Raw genomic sequence first — 24772 nt, forward strand, 5'->3', positions numbered from 1 at the left:
TGGATCACCAACACAGAGTCAGCATACAAGAAGGGCCAGAGTTGCCTCTACTTCCCGAGGGGACTGAGGTCCTTTGGAGTATGCAGGGCTCTCCTTCACATGTTCTACCAGTCTATTGTCGCTGGTACAATCTTCTATGCGGTGGTGTACTGGGGCAATGGCATCAACACAGGTTCAATAAACAGATAAGAAAGGCCCACTCTGTTATAGGAGTCACTAGAGGCTGCGGTAGAACAAAGGACCCTATGGGAAATTCTGGACAGTGTTTCTCACTCTCTGCATGCCACCTTGGCTAAACAGAGGAGCACTTTTAGTAATGGACTAAGACAAGTGCACTGCTCCAAAGAGTGCTGTATGAGGTCATTCTTACCCTCGACCATTAGGCTCTATAATGAGTCAACTATAGCCTGGGAAGTGATGGACCCTCCCCCCCCCCCCGCCCCATTAGGCTGTTTGTGGTAATGTTTTTTATTCTTTCTACTACTTTTCTAATATTTGAATATCAGTGCACTTGTAATGCTACTGTGACCCTGCAATTTCCTTTGGGATCTATAAAGTATCTATCTATCATGCCCTTTGCGCTCCACAAAGTGTTGCAGAACAGCCTTCTTGGCCATTGGATCTCATTGTTCATCTCATGCTCCCAGTGAGTTGACTTCATGCTGGGACAGGCATGTCCCTATTTCACCGGGATATGAAGCTCACTGGCTACCCTCAGCTGGTTTAGCCCATCTGTCAAAGGTATACAGGGTGTGGCCTCTGCCACATGCAAACACCTACAGGGTGAGAGCTGAGTGTCTGCTGGGGACCAAAGGTGAGTGAGCTGCCCTGGACTGCACATGACAAGCCCATTCACCAGGGGTGCTTCCCTTCTCTGGACACCCCAGACACGGCAGTATATACTGGTTGAGTTCCTCCACTGATAACTATTAACAGTTTTATAGTACTAGAATAGAATTGGTAGTGTTCTATCCTGTTCTGTATTTCACTTAAATACATAATTTGTTACTCAGTTATATATAGTTTGCCTTTTTTTAATACCTTTTTAACTATTTCCATAAAACTTCAGCTAATTGGGTCAAAATATACTGATCCAGTTGTCTCCCAATTAACTGGAATTAACTGTAATTTTAAGTAGTACAGTAACTTCTGTTGTCAAAATAATCTTCATGGTTTTCAAAATGGCTAACAGTTGCATTCTCCTCTGTAGCCCTTCCTTTGCTAGTTTCACATTTTCCCCCACCTCATTTCTTGTAATAATTTCCTGCTGCCTTGATTCGATTAATTTTAATTTCCTGCCTCCCTTTTTTTTTGTTTTCATAGGACCACTTTCTAACTATCAGTTATATGGCATTTAAAGGTGGGTCATTTTCTATATGTTTACTACCACCCTGTCTCTATCTACCCCTTCCATCCCAACACCAGTCTTTGGTTTAGTTGATCTTTAAATGGACCTAATTCTGGGTGATGATCATAATTCACTTTAGAAATAGCCACATGACTTCATGGCTGTGCATTTGGGTTGAACCTGATGGAGTAGAGCCTTTTATTTGATTTTGAGCTGAACCCATGAATCCCCTTGTCACACGTAACAGCAAACAACTTTCCCAACTAATGTGGGCTAGTCTTTCTCTTTCCACTATCAATGGTCTTACACTCTAATCCTACAGAACATCTTTCTGAAGCATCAAAAGATGTTTGCATCTTTGGGCTGGTTATGTAATTGCTTTTCACTGTTATAATAATTTCATGCTCCCGAATAATTTCGAAGTATGTTTCTTCACCTTGGTCTCCTTTCTGGTAATATCATTTTCATCTAAGTTTCATGCAGTAAAATGATTTACACAAGGGCTGAAGCAAATGAGGAAAGAGAGGGGCCACGTTCTCTTTCTGTTGAATTGTCAGCTATAGCTTGGTTGTGCTCCTTTCTAGCAAGCTATTAGTGTTTCTGTAATCTTGCCGCTAAAAATTATATGGCTATCAGCTGTTTACTGTATCCAGCTTCAAACTGAATAACTGCGGTAGGATTTATGTAAGGACCTTGTTGGCCTGTGATTTGCTAACTGCATACTTGCAAAATCTGTCCCAAGCCCCATTCTAATAAATATATCTATCAACATGTTGATGAATTGATCATTGCCTGTGTAAAAAAAAATGGTTACAAGTGACTTTCTGCTGTGCACTTTCCTCATAGAACAAAGTTTTTGCTACTTTGTCTCTACTTCGAGATTTCAAAATGTATCACTCAGTTTCAATTGAAGTTTGTCAACTAGCATCATTTTCTTTAGGTATTTCACAATTGTAATGTATTTATTATGTGTCAGTGCTTTTAGAATATTATAGGCTGTATTTGTGTTCAATTGGGGGTGTATTGGATATAAACGAGAAGGCCTTAGTGGTATCCATGTTGTTTTTTTAAAAAACTGGATGTCCAGTCTATTAATCCCCTGTAGATAATTAAGGGTTTGACTATATTGGCATTGCATCTGATGGTCAGTAGATACACTGGACATCATTACCCAAGCAATCAATTACAATCCTGAACCCACTACAGGCCCACTGGAAGAAGTTCCATGTTTTTCAATACAACAGCTCAGCCCTTAACTATTAATTTTCTCCAGAGTTACTGCCCTGGTGAAGCTAATATCACCTAACAGCAACAGCAAACATGATGTAAATTCACCATGGCAGTCTTCATTTTATAAAGGGCAATACGCTTTTGTATTGCTACCTATGTGGTATATAAATTGGTGTGATTCCCTTGCAGAATCCAAACATTGATGTTGTGTGTGTCATGTCTAACTTTCAAGTTTTTCATGGAGTTTAACAGGAATAAAATAATTCCCCGGTAGATGTGAAACATTTAGGATCTTCAGCATCTCTATTTACTGTCAATTTGAGGCCGAAGGTTTTCAAACTTTTAATGCAAATTACATGGACAGGAATAGGCCAGGGTTATCAGGAACAACTAACTGAATGTCTGGCAAGCCTCTTGCGGAATGAGGCTGGGCGATGAGTTATTATGAGCACAGTTTTCAAAGGAAATTAATTCTGTGACAAATATTAAGGATTATGAATACAGTGCTGCTTTATAAGTAGCATAGTCCAGTGCTCTAACAGCAATGCAAGATTTAATTATAAATTATTTTTGATTTTTCATAAGTCAAAAATCGATTCGACCAGGGTGAGCTTCGCAGACTTCAGGGAGAAATGCACAGATGCAGTAGCTTGTCATCGCACAAGAACGCTGAGAAAGCTGCAAAATAAAAGAGAGAGCAGTTGTTGGAATAGTGTAAGTCAGCGTAGTAGGGCTTTGATTCACCAGGGCTTCGGCGAGGACGGGCCTAGGTGAAGTAGGTTACTTTTTCTCCCCCTTCTAACAAGAATAGTGGGTATGGCTGTGAGGCCAGTTTTCTGTTCTGGGTGTCAGAGGTGGAATGTTCGGGAGACTTCTAGCCTCCCTGATGACCACATCTGCGCCAGGTGCATCGAGCTGTAGCTCCTTAGAGACCAAATTAGGGACCTGGAGCTGCAGCTGGATGAGTTTGGCTTGTTAGGGAGAGTCAGGAGATGATAGAGAGGAGCTACAGGCCACAGGAGACAAATAAGTGGGTGACCATCAGGAGAGAGAATGGATGGCATTGGATAGTGGAGAGCACCCTCGTGGCTGTCCCCCTTAACAATATGTCCTCCATTTTGAGTTCTGTTGCGGGGGTGGGGTGGTGACTGACCTGGGGGAAGCAGCAATGGCCATGCCTCTGGCACTGAGTCTGGCCCTGTGCCTTAGAAAGGTAGGGAACGGAAGAGGAGGGGACCGGTAATAGGAGACTCTATAGTTAGGGGAACGGATAGGTGATTCTGTTAGTGTGAAAAGGAAACAAGGATGGTAGTTTACTCAAAATAATCTGCAGATGCTGTGATCAAAGCAACACTTTCAGTACGCTGGATGAACTCAGCAAGTCGGGCAGCATCAGTTAGAAACGATGAGTCGACGTTTTGGGCCAGAACTGAAGAATGAAAGTTGGGGAAGGATTTGAAGAATGCTTGTAGCTTCAGTTGAAAGACCAGTAATTTGAAAGTCAAAGGGATGGGGGAGGGGAAGCATTGACGTCATAGCCCTGAAAACAATGGGTAGTAGAAGAATGAGGCGGATCCATGAGGGAGCTGGGGGAGCGGGTAGAGTGAAATAGGGATAGAAGAAGGGAGGGGGAGGGAATTACCGGAAGTTGGAGAATTCTATGTTCATAGCAAGGGGCTGGAAACTACCCAGACGGTATATGAGGTGTTGCTCCTCCAACCTGAGTTTAGCCTCATTTTGGCAGTAGAGGAGGCCATGTATGGACATATCTGAATGAGAATGGGAAGCAGAGTTGAAGTGGGTGGCTACTGGGAGATCCTGTCTGTTGTGGCGGACGGAATGGAGGTGCTCGACGAAGCGGTCCCCCAATCTGCATCGGGTTTCACCAAATGTGGAGGAGGCCGCACCGGGAGCACCGGATGCAATAGATGACCCCAACAGACTCACAAGTGAAGTGTTGCCTTCACCTGGAAGGACTGTTTGGGGCCCTGAGTGGTTGCAAGAGATGAGGTGTAGGAACAGGTGTAGCACTTATGCTTATAGGGATAAGTGCTGGGTGGGAGATCTGTGGGGATGGACGTGTGGATAAGGGAGTTGCGGAGGGACCAATCCCTGCGGAAAGTGGAGAGGAGTGGAGAGAGAAAGATGTGCTTAGTGGTGGGGTCCTGTTGAAGGTGGCAGAAGTTGCGGAGGATAATGTGCTGGATCCGGAGGCTGGTGGGGTGGTAGGTAAGGACAAGGGGAACTCTGTGCCTGTTGTGGTTGTTGTAGTTTGCCTCCCAGTGCCAGGGTTTGTGATGTTTTTGAGCTCGTCCACAATATCCTGAGATGGGAAGTTGAGCAGCTAGAGGTCGTGGTACATATTGGTACCAACGACATAGGTAGAAAAAGGGTGGAGGGCCTGAAAACAGACTACAGGGAGTTAGAAAGGAAGCTGAGAAGCAGGACCTCAAAGGTAGTAATCTTAAGATTGCTACCTGTGCCACGTGACAGTGAGTAAAGGAATAGAATGAGGTGAAGGATAAATATGTGGCTGAAGGATTGGAGCAGGGGGCAGGGATTCAGAGTTTTGGATCATTGGGACTTCTTCTGGGGCAGGTCTGACCTGTACAAAAAGGACAGTTTGCACTTGAATCTGAGGGGAACCAATATCCTGGTGGGGAGATTTGCTAATGCTATTGGGGAAGGATTAAACTAGATTTGCAGGGGGGTGGGAACCAAAGTGAAGAGGCAGAGGATGGGGAGGTTGGAGCACAAGTAGAGACAGCTTGTAGGGAGTTTGTGAGGAAGGACAGGCAGATGTTAGAGCAAAGATGCACTCAGCCTATGGGTTGAGATGTGTCTATTTTTGTGCAAGTATGATAAACAAGGTGGATGAACTTAGAGCGTGGATCAATACATGGAACTATGATGCTGTGGCCATTACAGAGACTGGATGTCTCAGGAGCAGGAATGGCTGCTGAGTGTGCTGGGCTTTAGATGTTTCAAAAAGAACAGAGAGGGAGGCAAAGGGGGCATTGTTAATTAGGGATGGTGTTACTGCTGTGGAAAAAGAGGAAGTCATAGAGAGATGGTCTACTGAGTCCATATGGGTGGAAGTCAGAAACAGGAAAGGGGCAATAACTCTACTGGGTGCTTTTTATATACCCCCCCCCCCCCACCCAGTAGTTACAGGGATATTGAGGAGCAGGTAAGGAGGCAGATTCTGGAACAGTGCAATAATAATAGGGTTGTTGTGATGTGTTGGGCATGTGGCCAAGTGGTTAAGGCATTTGTCTCGTGATCTCAAGGTCGCTAGTTTGAGCCCCAGCACGTGGCAGCATGTTTGTGCCCTTGAGCAAGGCACTTAATCACACATTGCTCTAGTCTGTGCGAGGAGTGGTGCCCCACACAGACTTCCAATCTGCACCTTGTAAGGCATGAAAATGCCCAATGCAGGCCTCTCATGGTCTTGAGTCGACGTTCCCTGTTGTGATAGGAGATTTTAACTTTCCTAATATTGATTGTCATCTCCTTAGTGCAAGGTGTTGAGATGGGGTGGAGTTTGTTAGGTGTGTTCAGGAAGGTTTCCTGACACAATATGTAGACAGGCCAACTAGAAGAGAGGCTGTACTTAATCTGGTATTGGGAAATGAACCTGGTCAGGAGTCACATCTCTCACTGGGAGAGCATTTTGGAGGAAGCATCTAATTGGGATAGGGGGAAATATGATGGTATTAGGCAGGAACTTGGGAGCAGATGTTCTCAGGGAAATGCACAGCAGAAGTGTGGCAAATGTTCAGGGAGCACTTGCATGGAGTTCTGCATAGGTATGTTCCATTGAGGTAGGGAGAGGATGGTAGGGTTAAAGAACCATGGTGTACAAAGGATGTAGAAAATCTAGTTAAGAAGAAAAGAAAAGCTTATGAAAGGTTCAAGAAACTAGATTCTGTTAGAGCTCCAGAAAATTACAAGGTTGCTAGCAAGGAGTTTCAGAATGGAATTAGGAGAGCCAGAAGGGTCCATGAGAAGGTCTTGGTGAGCAGGATTAAGGAAAACCCCAAGGCATTCTACAAGTATGTGAAGAGCAAGAGGATGAGCCGTGTGAGACTAGGACTAATCAGGTGCGATACTGGAAATGTGTAAGGAGGTAGTGGAGGAACTTAATAAATACTTAAATATTCATCGGAGAAAAGACCTTGGCAAATATGGGGATGACTTACAGCGGACTGAAATGCTTGAGCAAACTGACAACAAGGAAGAGAATGTGCTGGAGCTTTTGAAAAGCATCAAGTTAGATAAGTCACTGGGACCAGATGAGTTATACCCCAGGCTACTGTGGGAAGTGAGGGAAGAGATTGTTGAGCCTCTTGTGGTGATCTTTGCATCATCAATAGGGATGGGAGAAGTATCAGAGGATTGGAGGGTAGCAAATGTTATTCCCTTGATCAAGAAAGGGAGTAGAGATAACTGAGGAAATTTATAGACCAGTGAGTCTGACTTCAGTGGTGGGCAAGTTGTTGGAGAAGATCCCGAGAGACAGCATTTATGAACATTTGGAGAGACATGATCTGATTAGGGATAGGCAGCATGGCTTTGTCAAGGGCAAGTCGTGCCTAATGAGCCTGAGTGAATTCTTTGAGGCTGTAACAAACACAATGATGAAGGTAGAGTAGTGGATGTAGTGTATATGGATTTCAGTAAGGCATTTGATAAGGTTCCCCATGCAAGGCTCCTTCAGAAAATAAGGAGACATGGAATCCAAGGAGACCTTGCTTTGTGGATCCAGAATTGGATTGCCCACAGAAGACAAATGGTGGTTGTTGATGGTTCATATTCTGCATGGAGGTCGGTGACCAGTAGTGTTTCATAGGGATCTGTTCTGGGACCCTTCCTCTTAGTGATCTTTATAAATGACCTGGATGAGGAAGTGGATGGATGGGTTAGTAATTTTGCTGATGACACTAAGGTTGGGGGTGTTGTGGATAGTGTGGAGGGTTGTCAGAGGTTACAGCGGGACATCAAAACGATGTAGAACATGTCCTGCAGGTGTTTACGGTCACTTTACTGTACCAAGTCATTGTTTAGAAAGTTTTCAGATCCCGCTGGGAATTGACTATTTAACTTCTCATGTAGTCAGTTAAAAGCCGCATGTTTATCATCAAAGGTGAAGAGGGGATAAATGAGAGCAAGTTGATTTGTTACTTGCTTGGCCTAAACATTGTGATATCAAAATAAGATAAATAGGATGCTGGATGACATTCCTAAACAGCTGAAATGAATTCCCAGAGGCTGTTGCTGGTGAATGATTTGGTTAAAGTAGAACTGTATACTCCTGCTTGCCTGATGTAAATAGACAATCCAGACTTGAAGATGTTGTAGATTGCAGAGGAAAGCAAGAGAGTAGAAATCTGTTATCAGAAGGGCAGTATGTCAGGATAGGTGGAATTCACTGCCTTTACTCCAGAATTTGAAAGGTTGCATTTATTTAAGTCATTGCTTTACAGTACACAGTTGTTTGCATATGTGCACATTCAGGGTAAAAATAAGATCAAATGTAAAAAGTCATTCTTTAGAATATTTAAATAATCTGTGGGAAGATAAATTTGAACACCAGAGTAATGTTTTTTTTAATGTTTTTGCTATACTTTTAGTGTATGTTTAACTTTTCCTTCAGTCTGTTTCCCCAAATTATTGCTGATTTCTTCACTAAAGCATACTGAAGACGTGTTTTTCACTAAATATCCAGTAGATCTTTGACCAAGCAAAAAAAATCAAGATTTTTATTGAGACCGTGGTCAATATGGAACCCTTCCCATGTGCCAAGTGCCAAGTGCCAGTGAGGACAGATATTAGGAATAAAATCTACAACCATTCTCAATGCCCCAACATAGTTTTCATTTGCTTGTGAGAAAAACTGTGTTGAAAAATCAAGATCTAAAACCTAGCACTAAGCACAGCCTACCCACCAGCATTTTGATAGCACGTTATATACCTGTCTGAGGCAAAAACAGAGCAGTAAGTTCACAATGAGGATTATCATTAGAGTCTCATGGTAATTTTGGAATAATGCAAGGTGGTAGTTTTCCAAACTTTTGAATTGGAGTTGGAATTGGAAATTTGAGACCAGCTCATTGCATTAATTTCAAGCAGCTATATGTGCAAATGGGAATGTGGGAGGACAGATTAATGGAATGACATATAATCTTGAGATTTAACTGTTGGGATGGAAATCAGATCAATGATAAAATGTCATCTTTTAAATATTTAAGTAGTCTATGCAAACATTAGTTTGAACACCAGAGTAATGATTTGTTATTTTCAGCTTTTTTTCTGCTATATTTTGATTGCATTAGGATAGGAATTCTTCCGTTTAACTTTTCCTTTAGTCTATTTCCCCAGCCACCTCATTGCTCACTCCTTTTTATAATTGAATTATGTTAACAATTTGTGGGAAGATCCTTTAATCAATGGGCTGATCTCTGGTTCTCAGTGTACTGAACTGAAGCTTAAAAATCCATATATTAAGTTGTATGATTTCTATTATTATCAGCTCAGTGCTCCTCCTGTTGCAGATACTGATGACTCGTCTTCTTCAGTAGTGATGCATTGGTGTGTAGAAATAGAAATTGAAAGTTGTTTCATAAGGGTAAACCTGATTTTAACAGTTAACTGTTTTGCCTCAAGGGCAATGGTTTTTGCCCTATTTATACTCTACAGCCCATCTCTAAATGCCTAATATCTAGCAGTGACAGAGTAACAGAAATGTGTATTTCAGCGGTTGGCAAGATGTTGGAGTCCATGTTGAGGATGAAGTTTCAGGGTACTTGGAGGCACATGACAAAATCGACTGAAATCAGATGGTTTTCTTAAAGTGAAATGTTGCCTGATGTCTTGGAGTTCTTCATTGAACTAGCTGGCAGGACAGACAAAGGAGAATCGGTGGACGTTGTTGACTTGTATTTTCAGAAGACATTTGATGAGGTTGCTAAACAAGATATGAACCCATTATATTACTGAAAAAATAGTAGCATGGACAGAAGATTGTTTTCTGCCAGTCAGCCAGAGGATGGGAATAAAGGAAGCCCTTTCTGACTGGCAGCCAGTGACTAATAGTGTTCTGCATGGGTTGGTGTTTGGTCCACTACTTTTCATGTTCTATGTTAATAATCTGGTTGACAGAATTGTCGGCTTTGTGGCCAAGTTTACAGATAATACAAGGATAGCTAGAGGAATAGGTGGTGTTGAGGAACCAGAGTCTTCAGATGGGCTTGGACAGTTTAGGGGAGTGGGCAAAGAAGTGGCAAATACAGTGTAGGGAAGTGTATGGTCATGCACTTTGGTAGAAGGGATAAAGGTATAGACTACTTTCTAAGTGGGGAAGAGATTGAGAAATTGGGGGTGCAAAGGGAATTAGTCTGCGTGCAGGATTCTGTAAAGGTTAACTTGCAGCGTGAGTCAGTAAGGAAGGCAAATGTAATGTTACCATTCATTTCAAAGATGTAATGCTGTTTCAAAAGGACTAGAATATAAAAGCAGGGATCTAATGCTGAGGGTTTATAAGGCATTGGTCGGATTATATTTGGAGTCTTGTCAGCAGTTTTAGGTCCCATATGTTAGAAAGATGTGCCAGCATTGGAGAGAGTTCAGAGGAGGTTCACAAGGATGATCACAGGATTGAATGGGTTATTGAATGAGGAGTGGTTGATGGTTCCTGGCCTGTACTCACTGGAATGTAGAAGAATAAGGGAGGGATCTAATTGAAATTTACAAAATATTGACAGACTCCGATAAAGTAGACAGGGCAAGGATGTCTCAAAACTGGGGGTGAGGAGGAATTTCTTTAGCCCGAGTTCAAAGTTCAAAATAAAATTTATTATCAGGGCATATACATGTCACCACATACAACCCTGAGATTAATTTTCTTTGGGCATACATAGCAAATCTTCAGAACAGTGACTGTAAACAGGATCAGTGGACAACACGCTTTGTAAGGGTGGTAAATCTGTGGAATGAATTGCCACAGATGGCCGTGGAAGCCAACTCACTGAGTATATTTAAAGCAGAGCTTGATAGGTTCTTAATTAGTTAGGGCATCAATGGTTACAGGGAAAAGGCAGAAGAATAGGTTGAGAGGGAAGATAAATCAGCCATGATTGAATGGTGGAACAGACTTGATGGGCTGAATAGCCTAATTCTGTTCCTATGTCTTACGGACTTAAGATTCCTTTAATGCTTTTTGGAATCATAAGTTTCTGTCTTTTATTTGGAGGCTGTTAATGTGTTTTTTGATGAAGTTGATCTCTTACAAATTTCCCCCGTATAGCTGTATCTGAACGATGCTTTGTCAAGAAGACAATCTTTATATTTTATATAACAAAATGCTTTCAAATCTCATCAAAATATAAATTCTAAATAAAACCAATTGTGCTGCATGGTTAAATACTAGCAAATGATACAAAATAGTCAACTAGATTAAAGTTCTGATCAGGCAGAGGATAAAATTATATGTGACCCACAAGCCCTTGGAAATAAATCAATTGACTCAAAGTTGCCCGTTCACTGCAACCTGCAAAGTGGATGGAGCTTGATGTTGCTAAAAATGTATACGTATAGTTTGGGGGAAGTTATTTGAGACTAGGCTGTCCATGGTCAAATTCTGGTGGTTTCTTCTGGTGTGCAGTGTGCACCTTAGCAATTTATATACATGAAACATTGGATACCAGAAGCTTATTTTTTTTTAAATATCTAATGTTAAATAACCACTCCTTATTTGTGGAGGGTGGGAATGTCATTGTGGGAAAGCTTTATAGCCAGTGAAGCAAATTGTTTTGCCTGCAGGAACTTTTCTGCTTCAGGATGTAGTGATCAAGTTTTATTCAGCACATCATAGATCTACTTTAAGTAATGACTGCCTGGATTGAGACAGGAGTACACTCCAACAGTACATAAGCTTTTGAATAAGGGGAAAAAAAAGTTCCAGGGGGCTTCATAGCAGCATGAACTGAGAAAAGTTGCCAGCTGGCAAATGATTGATATGAAGCCAATGAAGAAGTTGGGGCAAAGGCTTAATGTGTGGTCACATGTTAAGGTTTTAGAGAGGAGGAAGAGAGGGTTGGGTTTGTAGGGATGTCTAAATTTGGGATTAAGGCACATTCACAAATGGTAGGTAAAGAAAATGGGGAAAGTGTGAGGCCCTGAAATCTGAAGAATGCAAAGGTCTGTTTCAGTTTGGAGGATGTTTTACTAACAGGGGTTAAATTGAGATAATGATGAAATTTAAACAGTCATTGACAATCTTAGATTTGTGGTTCTGGTTATCAAGCAGAAGGTTGATATGTGAGTAAACATTAGTTGCGGGTTCGAGTGCATTCAGAGTTTTGAGTATGCTGAAATATGTGCAGGGTGTAGGTCCCTTCAGGCTGATTCTGGAAAGGTAAATCATGGGTGAATGTTTTGATAAAACAGTTACTTGCATTTACAGTATATAGCACTTCAACATAACTAAAGCTGTTTAGGCATGTTTTAAGGAGCATCTTGAGTTAAAGCAACTTAAGTAAATTTCTCTGCTTGAGGTCTGTATTGTTAAGAGAAAGGCATTTTTGTTTGTATATAAAATGAGGGGAAAGGGAGCACCAAGAGGTTACAAGAACTTGAAAAGGTTGAATACAAAGATAATTTTAAGGCCAAAGTATCACTGTATCAGGACCCTGTTATTAAGGATAAAGTACACAGCATTAATGGATGAATTCGATTTTGCAAATTAAGAGCAGCAAAGTTTAGGATATTGAAGTTTATGGAAGAAAAAGGATTGGAGTTGATGGTTTGTGAATGGAACTTCTGGCGGAGACTGAAGACAGCAATTTCTGAACATCCAGTTGTTAAACAAAGTGTTACAAATCATATGGCGTGGATGGATTGTGCAAATGTTAGTTTGCATGTGGAATCTGATTTGGGATTTTGCAAAATGCTATGAGAAGCATGAAGGAGCCAAGGGTGAATCTAGAGATAATGGCACATGACCAAAAAGAGAAAGCATTGCAGATGACTTTCTGGCAAATGGATATTTTGGCTTCAAGTACAGTATAGTCATAGCAGATCATAATGCAAATAAACTATTGTGAGAGTGAAGTATACACCCTTATGGGAACTCGAGGTGATCATGTGAAGGTGGGAGTGATGTTTTTGTGTTTCTTAGTTACTTGGTATGATATTTTTTGGTTTATCAAAAATATTTTGTACAGGTTACTTTTGCTGCTGAAGAAAGAATGGTAATTATTCTGATCTTCACACAAATATAACTGATTTTTTTTCATTAATGTGGAACTGCTGGGAATGCTATTCATGCATTTTTAATGAACATATAAATTAAACATACAAATTAAACATACATACAGAAACAATGGACACTAATTGAAAGCTGTTTCAAATCTGAGTTATAGTTTGTAATAAGGTGTCATTTCAATGATTATATTTAATAAATACCAAGGTTTTTTTGATGAAAGAACTCCAGAAAAAGACATTAAAAATTGTAAAGTTAAAGAGTAAGAAATAACAAGAAAAAAATACAATGGATTTTACAAGTCCAATTGCAGATTGTGACTTGCTTGCAATAGTTTTTAATTATTTTACAAAATAGGTTTAAGTAGTAATAATTAGAGTAAATGTTAGCTTCATGCCATATTTGTTCACTAGCTTTGAACTTAAATTATGCCCTTTAGAGTTGTTTACTATATTCTCATGGTTTTATTGTTTCTAAAAGTAGCTTCAAGTCAGTCCATATTAATTCTCCATGTTAGTCAGATGATTCTTGTTAGGTCATGCTGTATTTGTACATTTAGCTTGCATTATAATTAGAATCAGGTTTAAATATCACTGGTATATATCATGATTTTTTTTGTCTTTGTGGCAGCAGTAAATTGCAAAATATAATATAAAATTTAAAATGCATATTTATTTTGAGGTAGTGTTCGTGGGTTCAGTGACATTCAGAAATCAGAGGCAGAGAGGAGGAAGCTGCCCCTGAATCACTGAGTGTGTGCCTTCAGGCTTCTGTACCTCCTTCCTGATGGTAGCAATGAGAACAGGGCATGTCCTTGGTGATGGGGGTCCTTAATGATGGATGCCACCTTTTTGAGGCATTGCTACTTGAAGATGTCCTGGAGTCGACAGAGGCTAGTGCCTATGATTGGGCTGACTAAAGCCCAGTTTATACTTAGTCAAACGTACACCGTAGGTACGGCGTAGCTGCATACCCTACACTGTACTCTACACCGTAGCCTAACACACACCTCTCCCAAAATGTAACTACACGTCGCGGCGACGTAGACCGCAACAACTGTGATGGTCCGCTTGGTAGCATCGCATTTCCTCCTACGCACTTCCTGTTGCTGCTTCTTTGCCGCCATTTCAGAATTGAGAGAGAAGAGAGAAGAAGAATGTGAGTTGAGCATTCTTAGCTCAACATGAGCTCCTGAATATTTGGCGCCCTTATTTACAAAAGATAGGATGGCATATTTAAGTGCTCCGATAAAGACTTTGGTCACTTGGGGAAAGTAACGAATAATTATACCAAATTCATTTTGAATCCCATGGAGCATGTGGAAACCTTCCAAAAACCAGGCGGTTCTTTTCTTTTTTTTTTCTTTTTCTTTCTTTTTAGGTAGGACTATATATGGGGGGGGGGGAGGGTTAAGGGGAGGGGGGAGGGTAGATTCTTTTTTTCATGTATTCTTTTTGAAAATTCAATAAAAATTATATTAAAAAAAACATGAGCTCCAACTCACACATGATGTGCTCAGTTTCAATCGCCATTGTTTGAAGTACAGGAAGAAATTCAGCATAGTGGCATAGAAACCCCACCGCCAACTAGAATTTTAGCGGTGAATTGCAGAGCGACGCAGACACAGCAGCGCACAAGTATAAATGCTCACAACGCCGTAGGCGACTTGTGTAGGCTACGGCGTAAGCTAGTACGCACAAGTATAAATCAGCCTTAAGATTATAACTCTGTGCAGCTTCTTCGATCCTGTCCAGTAGCCCCCTCACCCCCATACCATATGATGATGCAGTCAGTTAGAATGCTGTCCACGGTACATCTGTAAAAATTTGCAGGTGTTTTTGATGACACACCAAATCTGAATTGACTTCATTAATACCAGGGTACTGTTTTAAATTTTTTGAATAAACCCTGAAGTTCTTGCAAGGTACTTAGCTCTTAAATGTCAATTCCGTTTAGCAACTTTCATTTGACTTAAGGGCCGGAGACCAGGATGTGCCTTGAATGGCTGTCTTTTGTTCATTTGCAGTTACTTTTGCAATTCACCTTTTCACCACAATGATGTTTGACTCCTTTCCTTTAGCTCACTCCAGTCATTTTGTACTGCTAATTGCTGATGAGGACAGATTTAAGAGAAAGTTAAAAAAATGTGTAAATCAGTACCATCTGTATCCTTCTCTGCAAACAATATAGGATACGAATCTTCCGCCAGCATTCCTGTGATTGGATAGTTTACGGCTATAGCTGGTGTAGGGAAAAATGCATCTAGATAGATAGATAGATAGATATACTTTATTAATCCCGAGGGAAATTTGGTTTCGTTACAGCCGCACCAACCAAGAATAGAGCGTAAATATAGCAATACAAAAAACCCCAACAATCAAACACCAAAATGCAAACTATGCCAGATGGAAAATAAGTCCAGGACCAGTCTATTGGCTCAGGGTGTCTGACCCTCTACGGGAGGAGCTGCACGTTTGATGGCCACAGGCAGGAACGACCTCCCGTGCCGCTGAGTGTTGTATCTCAGTGGAATGTGGCCGAAGTCCAACAGTGAAAAGTTCAATATCCAGTCTGCAAACACGTTCCCCGATCGTAACATACCCTGGATTGCACCATCCATTGTTAACCAGATCAGTAAGCACTGAACTCCTTTACGCTTACCGCTCTCAGTGCACTTCCAGTCAATCGGAACGGTATTACCCACCAAACTCCTCTTCTCCAAAAGTCTCTGTTGTCTCGACCTGGTTCTCTTTCCTCGGCTTTGTGATCTCAAAAGGTGAGCAGTCTGGTCACAGCACCTAGTCCTTGCTTAGAATAAACACATTTATTTTTGAAAGATCACCTTTGAGATGGTGACATTTCCTTTAGCAATGTCTGCAGACTAAGCTTGTTTCCACCATTTGAAAGTGCTGGTTTTGGAGAACAAGATAATTTAAGAACTCTATCAAGACTTTGGCTCTGCATTTTTCTAATGAAGTATGCTTGTTGTTTCAGAACTCAGGTGGAAATTGTCTATCTGTCAGCTTGCTGACAATTTATAGACCACCCGGTTTTGGTAAAATATAATTCTGTGTGATCTCGGTCAGTCAGTGTGTGTCACATGTTCGAATCAACATTGAATCAGTGTTGATTTGTTGGGACACTTCCAAAATACAGGAGTAGATCCACCTATTGATAAGTATCCTCAGATCCTGGATAATTTGGATCTCCAGGGCTTTGTTGGAGTTCACACAATACCAGTAGCTCTTGAACTATTAGTCAATTGAAAGAAATTTCTCCCACTTAAGAGATCATGGTATTCCTTACAGCATCCCATCATTGTGTGCCAGAATGTTACCCAAATATTATATGCTGACACTGTCATTGTTGGAAAAGTTCTGAATGGGTGCAAAGTACTTGATGTAGTTCCTGGTATTGTTCCACAACTTAATGTGACATTTGAGGAAAATGTGTGGCAAATTTGATGTGGTTGTGCTACTGACCATTGTAACGATATAGTTGTGAATAAGGCTGGGTATCAATGAACAAAGGTACAGAGAAGGAGCAGGGAAATGGCCACCTGGCGTCTTCAGTGTGCTCTGCTATTTAATAGCTGAGCTGATTATAATTACCTTGCTCCCTTGCTGAGCAAGTATCCGTTTTAGCTCTTCCTAAAAGATATTCAAAGTTCCTTCCTCAGATGATATTGAAAGCCATGTCTTAAAGATTTGGTTTCATTTGAGAGAAGATACATTTCCTTCTCTCCATCTTTAATGGCTGACATTTCATTTTCAACGAATGACCCTGAGTTCTAGATTACCTACATCTAAATATTCTCTCCATGTCCACTCTGTCAGGATCTTGTGTTTTAATAAAATCTCCTTCGGTGGATACAAACTCGCTCATTCAACTTTGCTCAAAGTTTAACATCTCCATTCCAGACATTAGACTCGGAAATCTCTGGACTGATAGTAATCCATTAGCTTTCTTTCTTAACAAAGGTTCTTGAAAATTGCAAGGTAGAACGCAGAATTTTGCTATTTAAGTGCAAAATATTTTTGTACTATTTAAGCATTGGCTTGTCTAAGCTGTTTCTTGCACCTTAGTTTCAAGCATTGAAGTGCATGATTCCATACTTTGAAGCAATGCGGCGAACTTTTAATGGTGAATTCACTTACTAGAACAACTTTATAATTCCTAAGAAACTTACATTTTTGGTCAGTGCATTGTGGATGAAGTCTGTGTATGCATATTTTAACTTGCCTTTTTTCAAAAATTTCAAAGGAAAATAATCCTATGGAACACTTCTAATTAATTGCTTCCTGATTGGTGAACAATTTTAGAAAAACCAACATATTGGACAATACAAAAAATACAACTCTAAGATGGGTTGATTTTTACCATTCGCTTTATCAGGAGTACTTTCATTCTTAACTATTTTTTCACTTTGCGTTTTTTGGAATTATTGCTGCAGTTCTTCTTTTGCTACATACCTGGGCCACAGCTGATATGCAATAACTTCCACATAATGTTTGGTTGAGCTTAGCCACTATTTTGAGTTCTGATGGTAGAAGCAAATCAACAAAAATGAGTGATCAATCCTTGTTAGTTGCACAGTAAAACCAGTAATCAGCTATCTAATTTGTTTGGAAATCTCTGGTTGTCCATTTGGGTCGTGGGGTTCTGATTCCTGTGTTCTCTCCAGAACATCACTCTACCTTGGACCACTGGGGCCCAAGGGAAAAATTATTATATTACTTTAGTTTACTTTACTTCATATTTCTAGATCCTTTGTCCATGTTCTTGTACCTATTTGTTATTATAATAGAACTTGCACCAATGTTGTTCCATCTTGCCTATTTCTGTCAAGACCATTCAACTTCGTATTTGGAACTGAAATGTCAAATCTGCATTCACTGTTCAGGAGAATAAACCCTCATTTATCATCCTTGTATCAGTACTCCTGTACCCCTGCTCTGGTATACCAAATCTTCACTGAGCCCTGCCTTAAGGCTTTGGAAATGTAGGCTTGTCAAAATGAATCTGATATGTGTCTGAATGCTTCAGTTTTTCCATTCCTGACTTCACCATTGCTATAAATATAACAATCTCAACCATGCTTTTCTCGTCCCATAATGATTAAGCAATTGTCCCACATTGGATGAAGTTCTAAACAGTGTCGAGCCTGGTCTGGGCAACCCAAACCAAAATGTTTCATTAGGATATCCACCTGGTGGTCATGTCACATCTGGTGTTCCGGCTTTCCCAGACAGCATCCTAAAGTCTAGTGCTCAGAATTGGATAGTTTTCAGACAGGGTCACGCTGAAGATTTAGAGAAGTTTGGCGTGACTTGGCTTTCCTTATGCCTCTGTTTATTATGCTACTCATATGATCTCAGCTCGTCATCTGTAAAATGTGTGCATTTAGATGCAGATGCAATTAACTTGCATTACAATTTTGATGAAGATAATCTTCTACCATTGTGTTTGCAAGGAAAATTTTGAACGGAGCCAAAAGTAACAATAAAAGATGACTGTGGAGACATTTTGGCTGTATCTTGAAGGTGGCAAGGAATTCCAGCAATCAAGCAGAAAGATGGGGGCAGTCGGCGGGACGGACAGCATCGATAGAAAGAGGAAGAGTTAAAGACACTTTTTAGAACCGGTTCTGTCGAAGGATCTTTGACCTGAAATATTACAGGTTTCCCCCGCCATCCGAAGGTAGAGCGTTCCTATGAAACGGTTCATGAACCGGAATGTAGTAAAGTGAAGAAGCAATTACCATTTATTTATATGGGAAAATTTGTGAGCGTTCGCAGACCCAAAAATAACCTACCAAATCATGCCAAATAACACATAAAACCTAAAATAACAGTAACATATAGTAAAAGCAGGAATGATATGATAAATACACAGCCTATATAACATAGAAATACTTTTCTACAATCATTGCCTGCACTGCTCTCCGTAGCGAAAATCTCACACAAGCGCTCTCGGCAAAAACACTCTCTCCAGTAACCTTTAAGCTATGAAGCTGCCAAATCATACCAAATAACACGTAAAAATACACAGCCTATATAAAGTAGAAATAATGTATGTACAGTGTAGTATCACTTATGGGAATTGGGACAGCGCAGAGCGCACTGATGATGGTGTGTTAGGCTGAGTCTTCGGAGGTCGGGGTGGTGCAATGGACCACAACCTCCAGGCCGCCAACCGATACTGATCCGCGAAGCATGCAGCGATAGCCGGGATGCACCCAGCACATCAAGAAAAAAGCCGAAATAAACAAGCTAATTAATTAAGTGCCACCTGGCATGTAAATGTCGGCCCAGATCAGAGGCGACGCAATCGGCAATTGCCTCTGATCTGGGCCGACATTTACGTGCCGGACGGCACCTAATTAATTAGCTTGTTTACTTTGGCTTTTTTTCTTAAAGATGTGCTGGGTGCCTCCTGGCTACCGCTGCGTTCTTCGTGGATCAGTATCTGTCTGCGGCCCATGGGTTGGGGTGATGGGACACTGGGGTGTCATCTTTACGTCTGTTTCATCAGGGCAGGCAGGTCATCTTCTTCTATGTCTGCCTGCCTCGGTGTCGAAGGTCGAGGTTTGTTGTCTGCTGTGGCTGATGTGGAAGGCTTGCTTGACTGCTTAGCCTCACGCATTTTTCTATCATACAGTTCTTTGCAAGCACTCAAACCATCTTGCAAATATGCCCTAAACCGATGTACCCTTTCAAAGTTAAAGTCGTACTTTATCATTGCAGTGAAAATCTCACGCAGTTGCTTCACGTTCAGTTCCTGGACGACTTCACTTTTGGTCTGTTTGCTACTGCATTCAGTTTCGATTATTATCCTTTCCTCTTCCAATTGCATCAGCTCTTCATCTATCAGTTCTCAGTCATGGGGTGCCAAACCCTCTTCAACATCATCTTCGTCAGCTTCCACAAGCCAAACTCACTTTGTCCTTCCTTCGTTCACCACGATCAAAACGCTTAATTATGTCTAGTTTTACGCTAAGTGTGACACCCTTATGAGCTCTTTTAGGCTTTTCTGATAACTTAGAACTCATCTTGCTAACGGCTGCTCACAGGCACGTGCTTAGGCAATGCCGGCGAGAATGCAGTTCCGAATCCGGGAGAGAGCGGCTGCTCACAGGCATGTGTTTAGGCAATGCCGGCGAGAATGCCGTTCCGAATCCGGGAGAGAGTGGCTGCTCACAGGCACGTGTTTAGGCAATGCCGGCGAGAATGCAGTTCCGAATCCGGGGGAAAGCGGCTGCTCACAGGCACGTGTTTAGGCAATGCCGGCGAGAATGCCGTTCCGAATCCAGGAGAGAGCAGCTGCTCACAGGCACGTGTTTAGGCAATGCTGGCGAGAATGCTGTTCCGAATCCGGGAGAGAGCGGCTGCTCACAGGCACGTGTTTAGGCAATGCCGGCGAGAATGCCGTTCCGACTCCGGGAGAGAGCGGTTGCTCAGGGCGCGCGCTGCTTTTTTTTTTTGCACGCTGCCTTTCTATCGCGCGCTGCTTTTTTTGTGCGCTGCGTAACAGTGAAAACACCTTCTGTTAGCGAAAACAGGTAACTAATGTAGGTCTTTCTTAACAGTAAGGTTTCGTAAAGCGAACGTTCGAAAAGCGGGGGGACACCTGTAATTCCATTTCTTTTTCCATAGATGCTTCCTGACCTGCTGAGGGTTCTTGCATTTTCTATTTTTGTTTTCTGTAGGTTTTTTTTTGTTGATTTTCATGAGTTCCAGTAAGATGGCTAAAGGTAAGTCTGTCAAAGTACGGCAGGATTACAAGGAATGTAGAACAGTACAGCACAGTACTGGCCCTTAGGCACATAATGTTGTGCTGACATTTTAATCTACTCTAAAATCAGTCTAACCCTACTTCCCACATAGCCCTCCAATCTACTTTCATCCATGCGCCTGTTTAAGAGTCTCATAAATGTCCCGAATATATCTGCCGCTACCACGACCCCCGGCAACGTGCTCCACACACCGACCACTCTGTATAAAAAGAAACTGAACTCTGACATTCCCTCTATGTTTTCCCCCAATCACCTTTAATTATGCCCCCTTGTACTAGCCACTTCCATTCTGTGGGATAAGAAGTCTCTGGCTATTCTCTCGATCTGTGCCTTTTATCATCTTGTACACCTCTGAGGCAGTCCTACATTGAGTTCAATGTTGACTGGCAACTTCTGGTACCAAATTGTGCTGGACTCTGCATTCCTCTGGGTTCATCAGATGCGTGGAGAAGAGTAGCTTGCTACATAAGCTACAGCTCACCCTCCATATTGTACTACCCAGGCTTGCAAATCTAGAAAGCTAGGACATAATATCCATGGTCAGCTCAGACCAACGGAGGCCCTCATACCTCTATCAAGTCGCCTCTCATCCTCCTTCGGTCTGAAGAGAAAAGCCTTAGCTCACTCAACCTGTCCTCATAAGACACACTCTGTAATCTGGGCGGCACCCTGGTGCATCTTCTCTGCACCCTCTCAAATGTCCTTTTTACAGTTAGCCAAGTATTGTCTAACCAGAGTTTTTTGTACCGTCGTTTGCAAGTGCCGGGCATCCCAAAGTGAGTACACAGTGAGTTTCAAGGGAGCCGCTGCTATGAAAAGTTAATTCATCTTGGGTTAGGTGAGGAACTAAAGCCTTTCAGCTTCATACAGACCTTTTAGTTTTTCTGCTTCTGCTCATAGTTTATTTAGCCTTGTGCAATCAGTGACAATAGTTTTGACTTGCTCAACTAACAAAATTTTGCTTGCAGGGAAAGGGGTACTAATTCTTTACTCAATTTAAAATATTTACAATCAATCCTGGTCATCTCCAACATGACCCCATCACCAGTCACATTTTACAAAAGCTGCTCACTTCATGACTCTGGGGTCCACTCTGCCACTACCACACACCACTCGCCATCCTTTGGCACTTTTCTGTACAAAAAGAGGATGCACAACATTGTCTATTCTCACCATCTCAGGGTCCAAACAATCACTTGCACTTTTTCCAATTTGGACTGCATTTGCTGTTCGGTGATGCAGCGTCCTGACTCAAAATGTCAAGTATCCCTCTCGCTCCACAGATGCTGCCTGACCTGCTAAGTTCCTCCAGCAGTTAGTTTATTACCCCTTTCTGTGGCTGCTTCCAATCCCATGGTGAAGCCCAATGTAAGAACTTCAAAGTACAGATGTGGCAGCATATACAGTAGATTCTGGTTCATTGGGACACATTGGAACCACTACATTTTGCCCCGGTTAAGCAGCTGCTCCTATTAGCCGCGGTTTCATGGAAATAGGTATTAAAAAAAACAAACTGAATAACAAATTACGTATTTAAGTGAACAAATTAGAGCACTCCCAATAGTACTACAATATTATAAAACTGTGCATTAGTTCCAAATAGTTACCGACACAGGAATTCATCCGGGGTACACAATGAATAAAATCAGCGCAGACACCGAGAACAGATAATAGACTGCCTTCATAAAATGCTGGACATGATAAAAGGTCTTGGCCGGAAACGTTGACTGTTTACTCTTCTCCATAGATGCTGTCTGGCCTGCTGAGTTCCTCCAGCATTTTGTGGGGATTAAGTAAATATTGAACATGAGTTGTAATGTGCTTGAAAGTGAGTCTATACGTTGTAGAATTAGTTCAGGGTTGGGGTGAGTGAAGGTACCACTCTGGTTTAGCAGCCTGATTATTGGGACGTACGGATGCTGTACCTCCTTCCTGATGACAGCAGCAAAAAGAGAGCATGTCCTGGATAGTGGGGGTCTTTGATGATGGAGGCTGCTTTTCTGCAACAGCGCTCCATGTAGATGTGCTCAGTGGTGGGGAGGGCTTTCCCTGTGATGGACTGGGCTGTATCCTCTACTTTTGGTCAGGTTTTCCATTCAAGGGCATCGTTGTTTCCATACCAGGGTGTGGTACAGCCAGTCAGTATGCTCTCCACCACACATCAATAGAAGTTTGTCAGAATTTTAGACGATATGCCAAATCTTTGCAAACATCTATGAAAGTAGAGGCACTACTGTGCCTTCTTTGTAACACCACTTGCATTCTGGACCCAAGACAGATCCTCTGAAATGATAATGCTGAGGAATTTGAAGTTACTGATACTCTCTGCCTTTGATCCCCTGATGCTACCAGCGCATGGACTTCTGGTTTACTACTTCAGTCATCAATAATCGGCTCTTTGGTTTTGCTGACGTTGAGTGACAATTTGTTATTGTGACACCATTCAGCTAGGTTTTTAATCTCCCTCCTATATGCTGATTCATCACCACCTTTGATTTGTCCAGCAACAGTGGTGTCATCAGTAAACTTTATTATGGAATTAGAGTTGTACATAGCCTCACAGTGATAAGTATAAAGCAAGTGGAGCAGGGGGCTAAGCCCATGCACCTGTGTTGATGGTGATTGTGGAGAAGGTGCTGTTGCCAGTCCGAGCTAACTGGGGTTTGCAAATGAGAAAATCAAGGATCCAGTTGCCCAAGGAGATAGTGAGGCCTAGGTCTTCTGTCTAGGCATTTTACAACAATCTAGAATGAACATTAAGCTATTCAACTTTGGGTAAACTGCTTACTCATCGTTTCCCATTATCATGCTTGTTCCTCTTCTGCAGTTCTTTTAAAAATGCCCTTTCTAGCCGTCAGCATCCATACTCCTTATCACCTTTTAACTTGTCTCCAAATTTTGTCCTTTGTCTTGTCTCCCTCCTCCTCCCCCAGACCCCTCCTCTGCCCTGCATTGGAAACTGTATACTGTCCACTGTCCCTCCTGTTCTGAGAAAGGGTCACTGATACACAATATTGACTGGTTTCTCATTCCACCGATGTTGCTTGACAGCATTGTATTTTTGTTTCGGAGCATATACAGTTTTATTTACTCTTACAGCACCGTGTTATTTGTGCTGTCAATACCACAGAAGTTGTGCTGTAAGGCTTTTTCAGTCTGACTGACGTCCTTAAATTTGTTTCTTAATATACATCATTTGTCATACTTTAATTTAAGCTTGAGCTTATTTTCCCAGATGTGATTTGATTGCTGTGATGCAGACAATATGGTAGACGTTTCCTCTTTTGCCCCGTGCTACAAATCCGATGACTCTCAACTTTTATTGAGAAAAATACTAGCTTAAAACAGAATGGATTTAAGAATGGTGTTTCTTCTTTAGATGAAATTCACGCAAGTTATGACTTTTTTTGTGCCATCTCTTCAGAACTAGTTCGAGTTCCTTTGACAACTACAAGAAAAATTCCTAGATTAATAAATGATCTATATTAAATCATCAGTTTAATTCTGTTACTTTTGCATGTACAGTACAGTGACTACTTTTGACCTGCATCATTTCAGAATAGATAATGCTGACCAACTACTTAGTCTGACCAATGTGAAAACACATCTTTGATACCTCTGGTACTTTTGATACAATAATAATTTAAACTTTTACAATCGATGGCATATATGAATTATGTGGTCTATTTATTACAATCAGGAATACATGAGATTGGTGTGCATTAAGAGTTCAGATATGATTTGGTAATGGGCTAGCTAAGTGCATTTGCTGTTTACTGAGCTATTTCTATGTTCAAAACTATATGGAACTTATAAATCACTAATTCATCAGTATCTCAAAATCCGTGATGTAGATCAGTTGCCATCTGCAGGTCTTTACTTTTGGCTGCAAATCTCTTTCCTTTAAATAGTTACATCTTGCCTAGTATTCATCTTGGCTGATTGCAAAGAATGTTGTTCGAATTCAATAATGAAACTAAATCTGTTTTCTGCAAAGTATTTCTTTTGCACCTGTAAAGGAATGGGTCAGAAATGACAGTGCTTGGCTGTCAAGTGGTCTTCTGTGCTGAATGTTCTGGCAATTAAATTTGTTTTCTCTTTTTCTCCTCCCCCCCCCCCAATCCTTGTGGGTGACGTG

General features: G+C 41.4%; 1 protein-coding gene across 6 annotated transcripts in view; it reads left to right on the forward strand.

Moving 5' to 3' along the window:
* kif13a (kinesin family member 13A) overlaps positions 1–24772 on the forward strand; it is a 273571-nt gene that overhangs the window by 67154 nt on the left and 181645 nt on the right. The gene's annotated exons all lie outside the window — the stretch shown is intronic.

Source organism: Mobula hypostoma, chromosome 17, assembly GCF_963921235.1.
Source record: "Mobula hypostoma chromosome 17, sMobHyp1.1, whole genome shotgun sequence".
Taxonomy (NCBI): Eukaryota; Metazoa; Chordata; class Chondrichthyes; order Myliobatiformes; family Myliobatidae; genus Mobula; species Mobula hypostoma.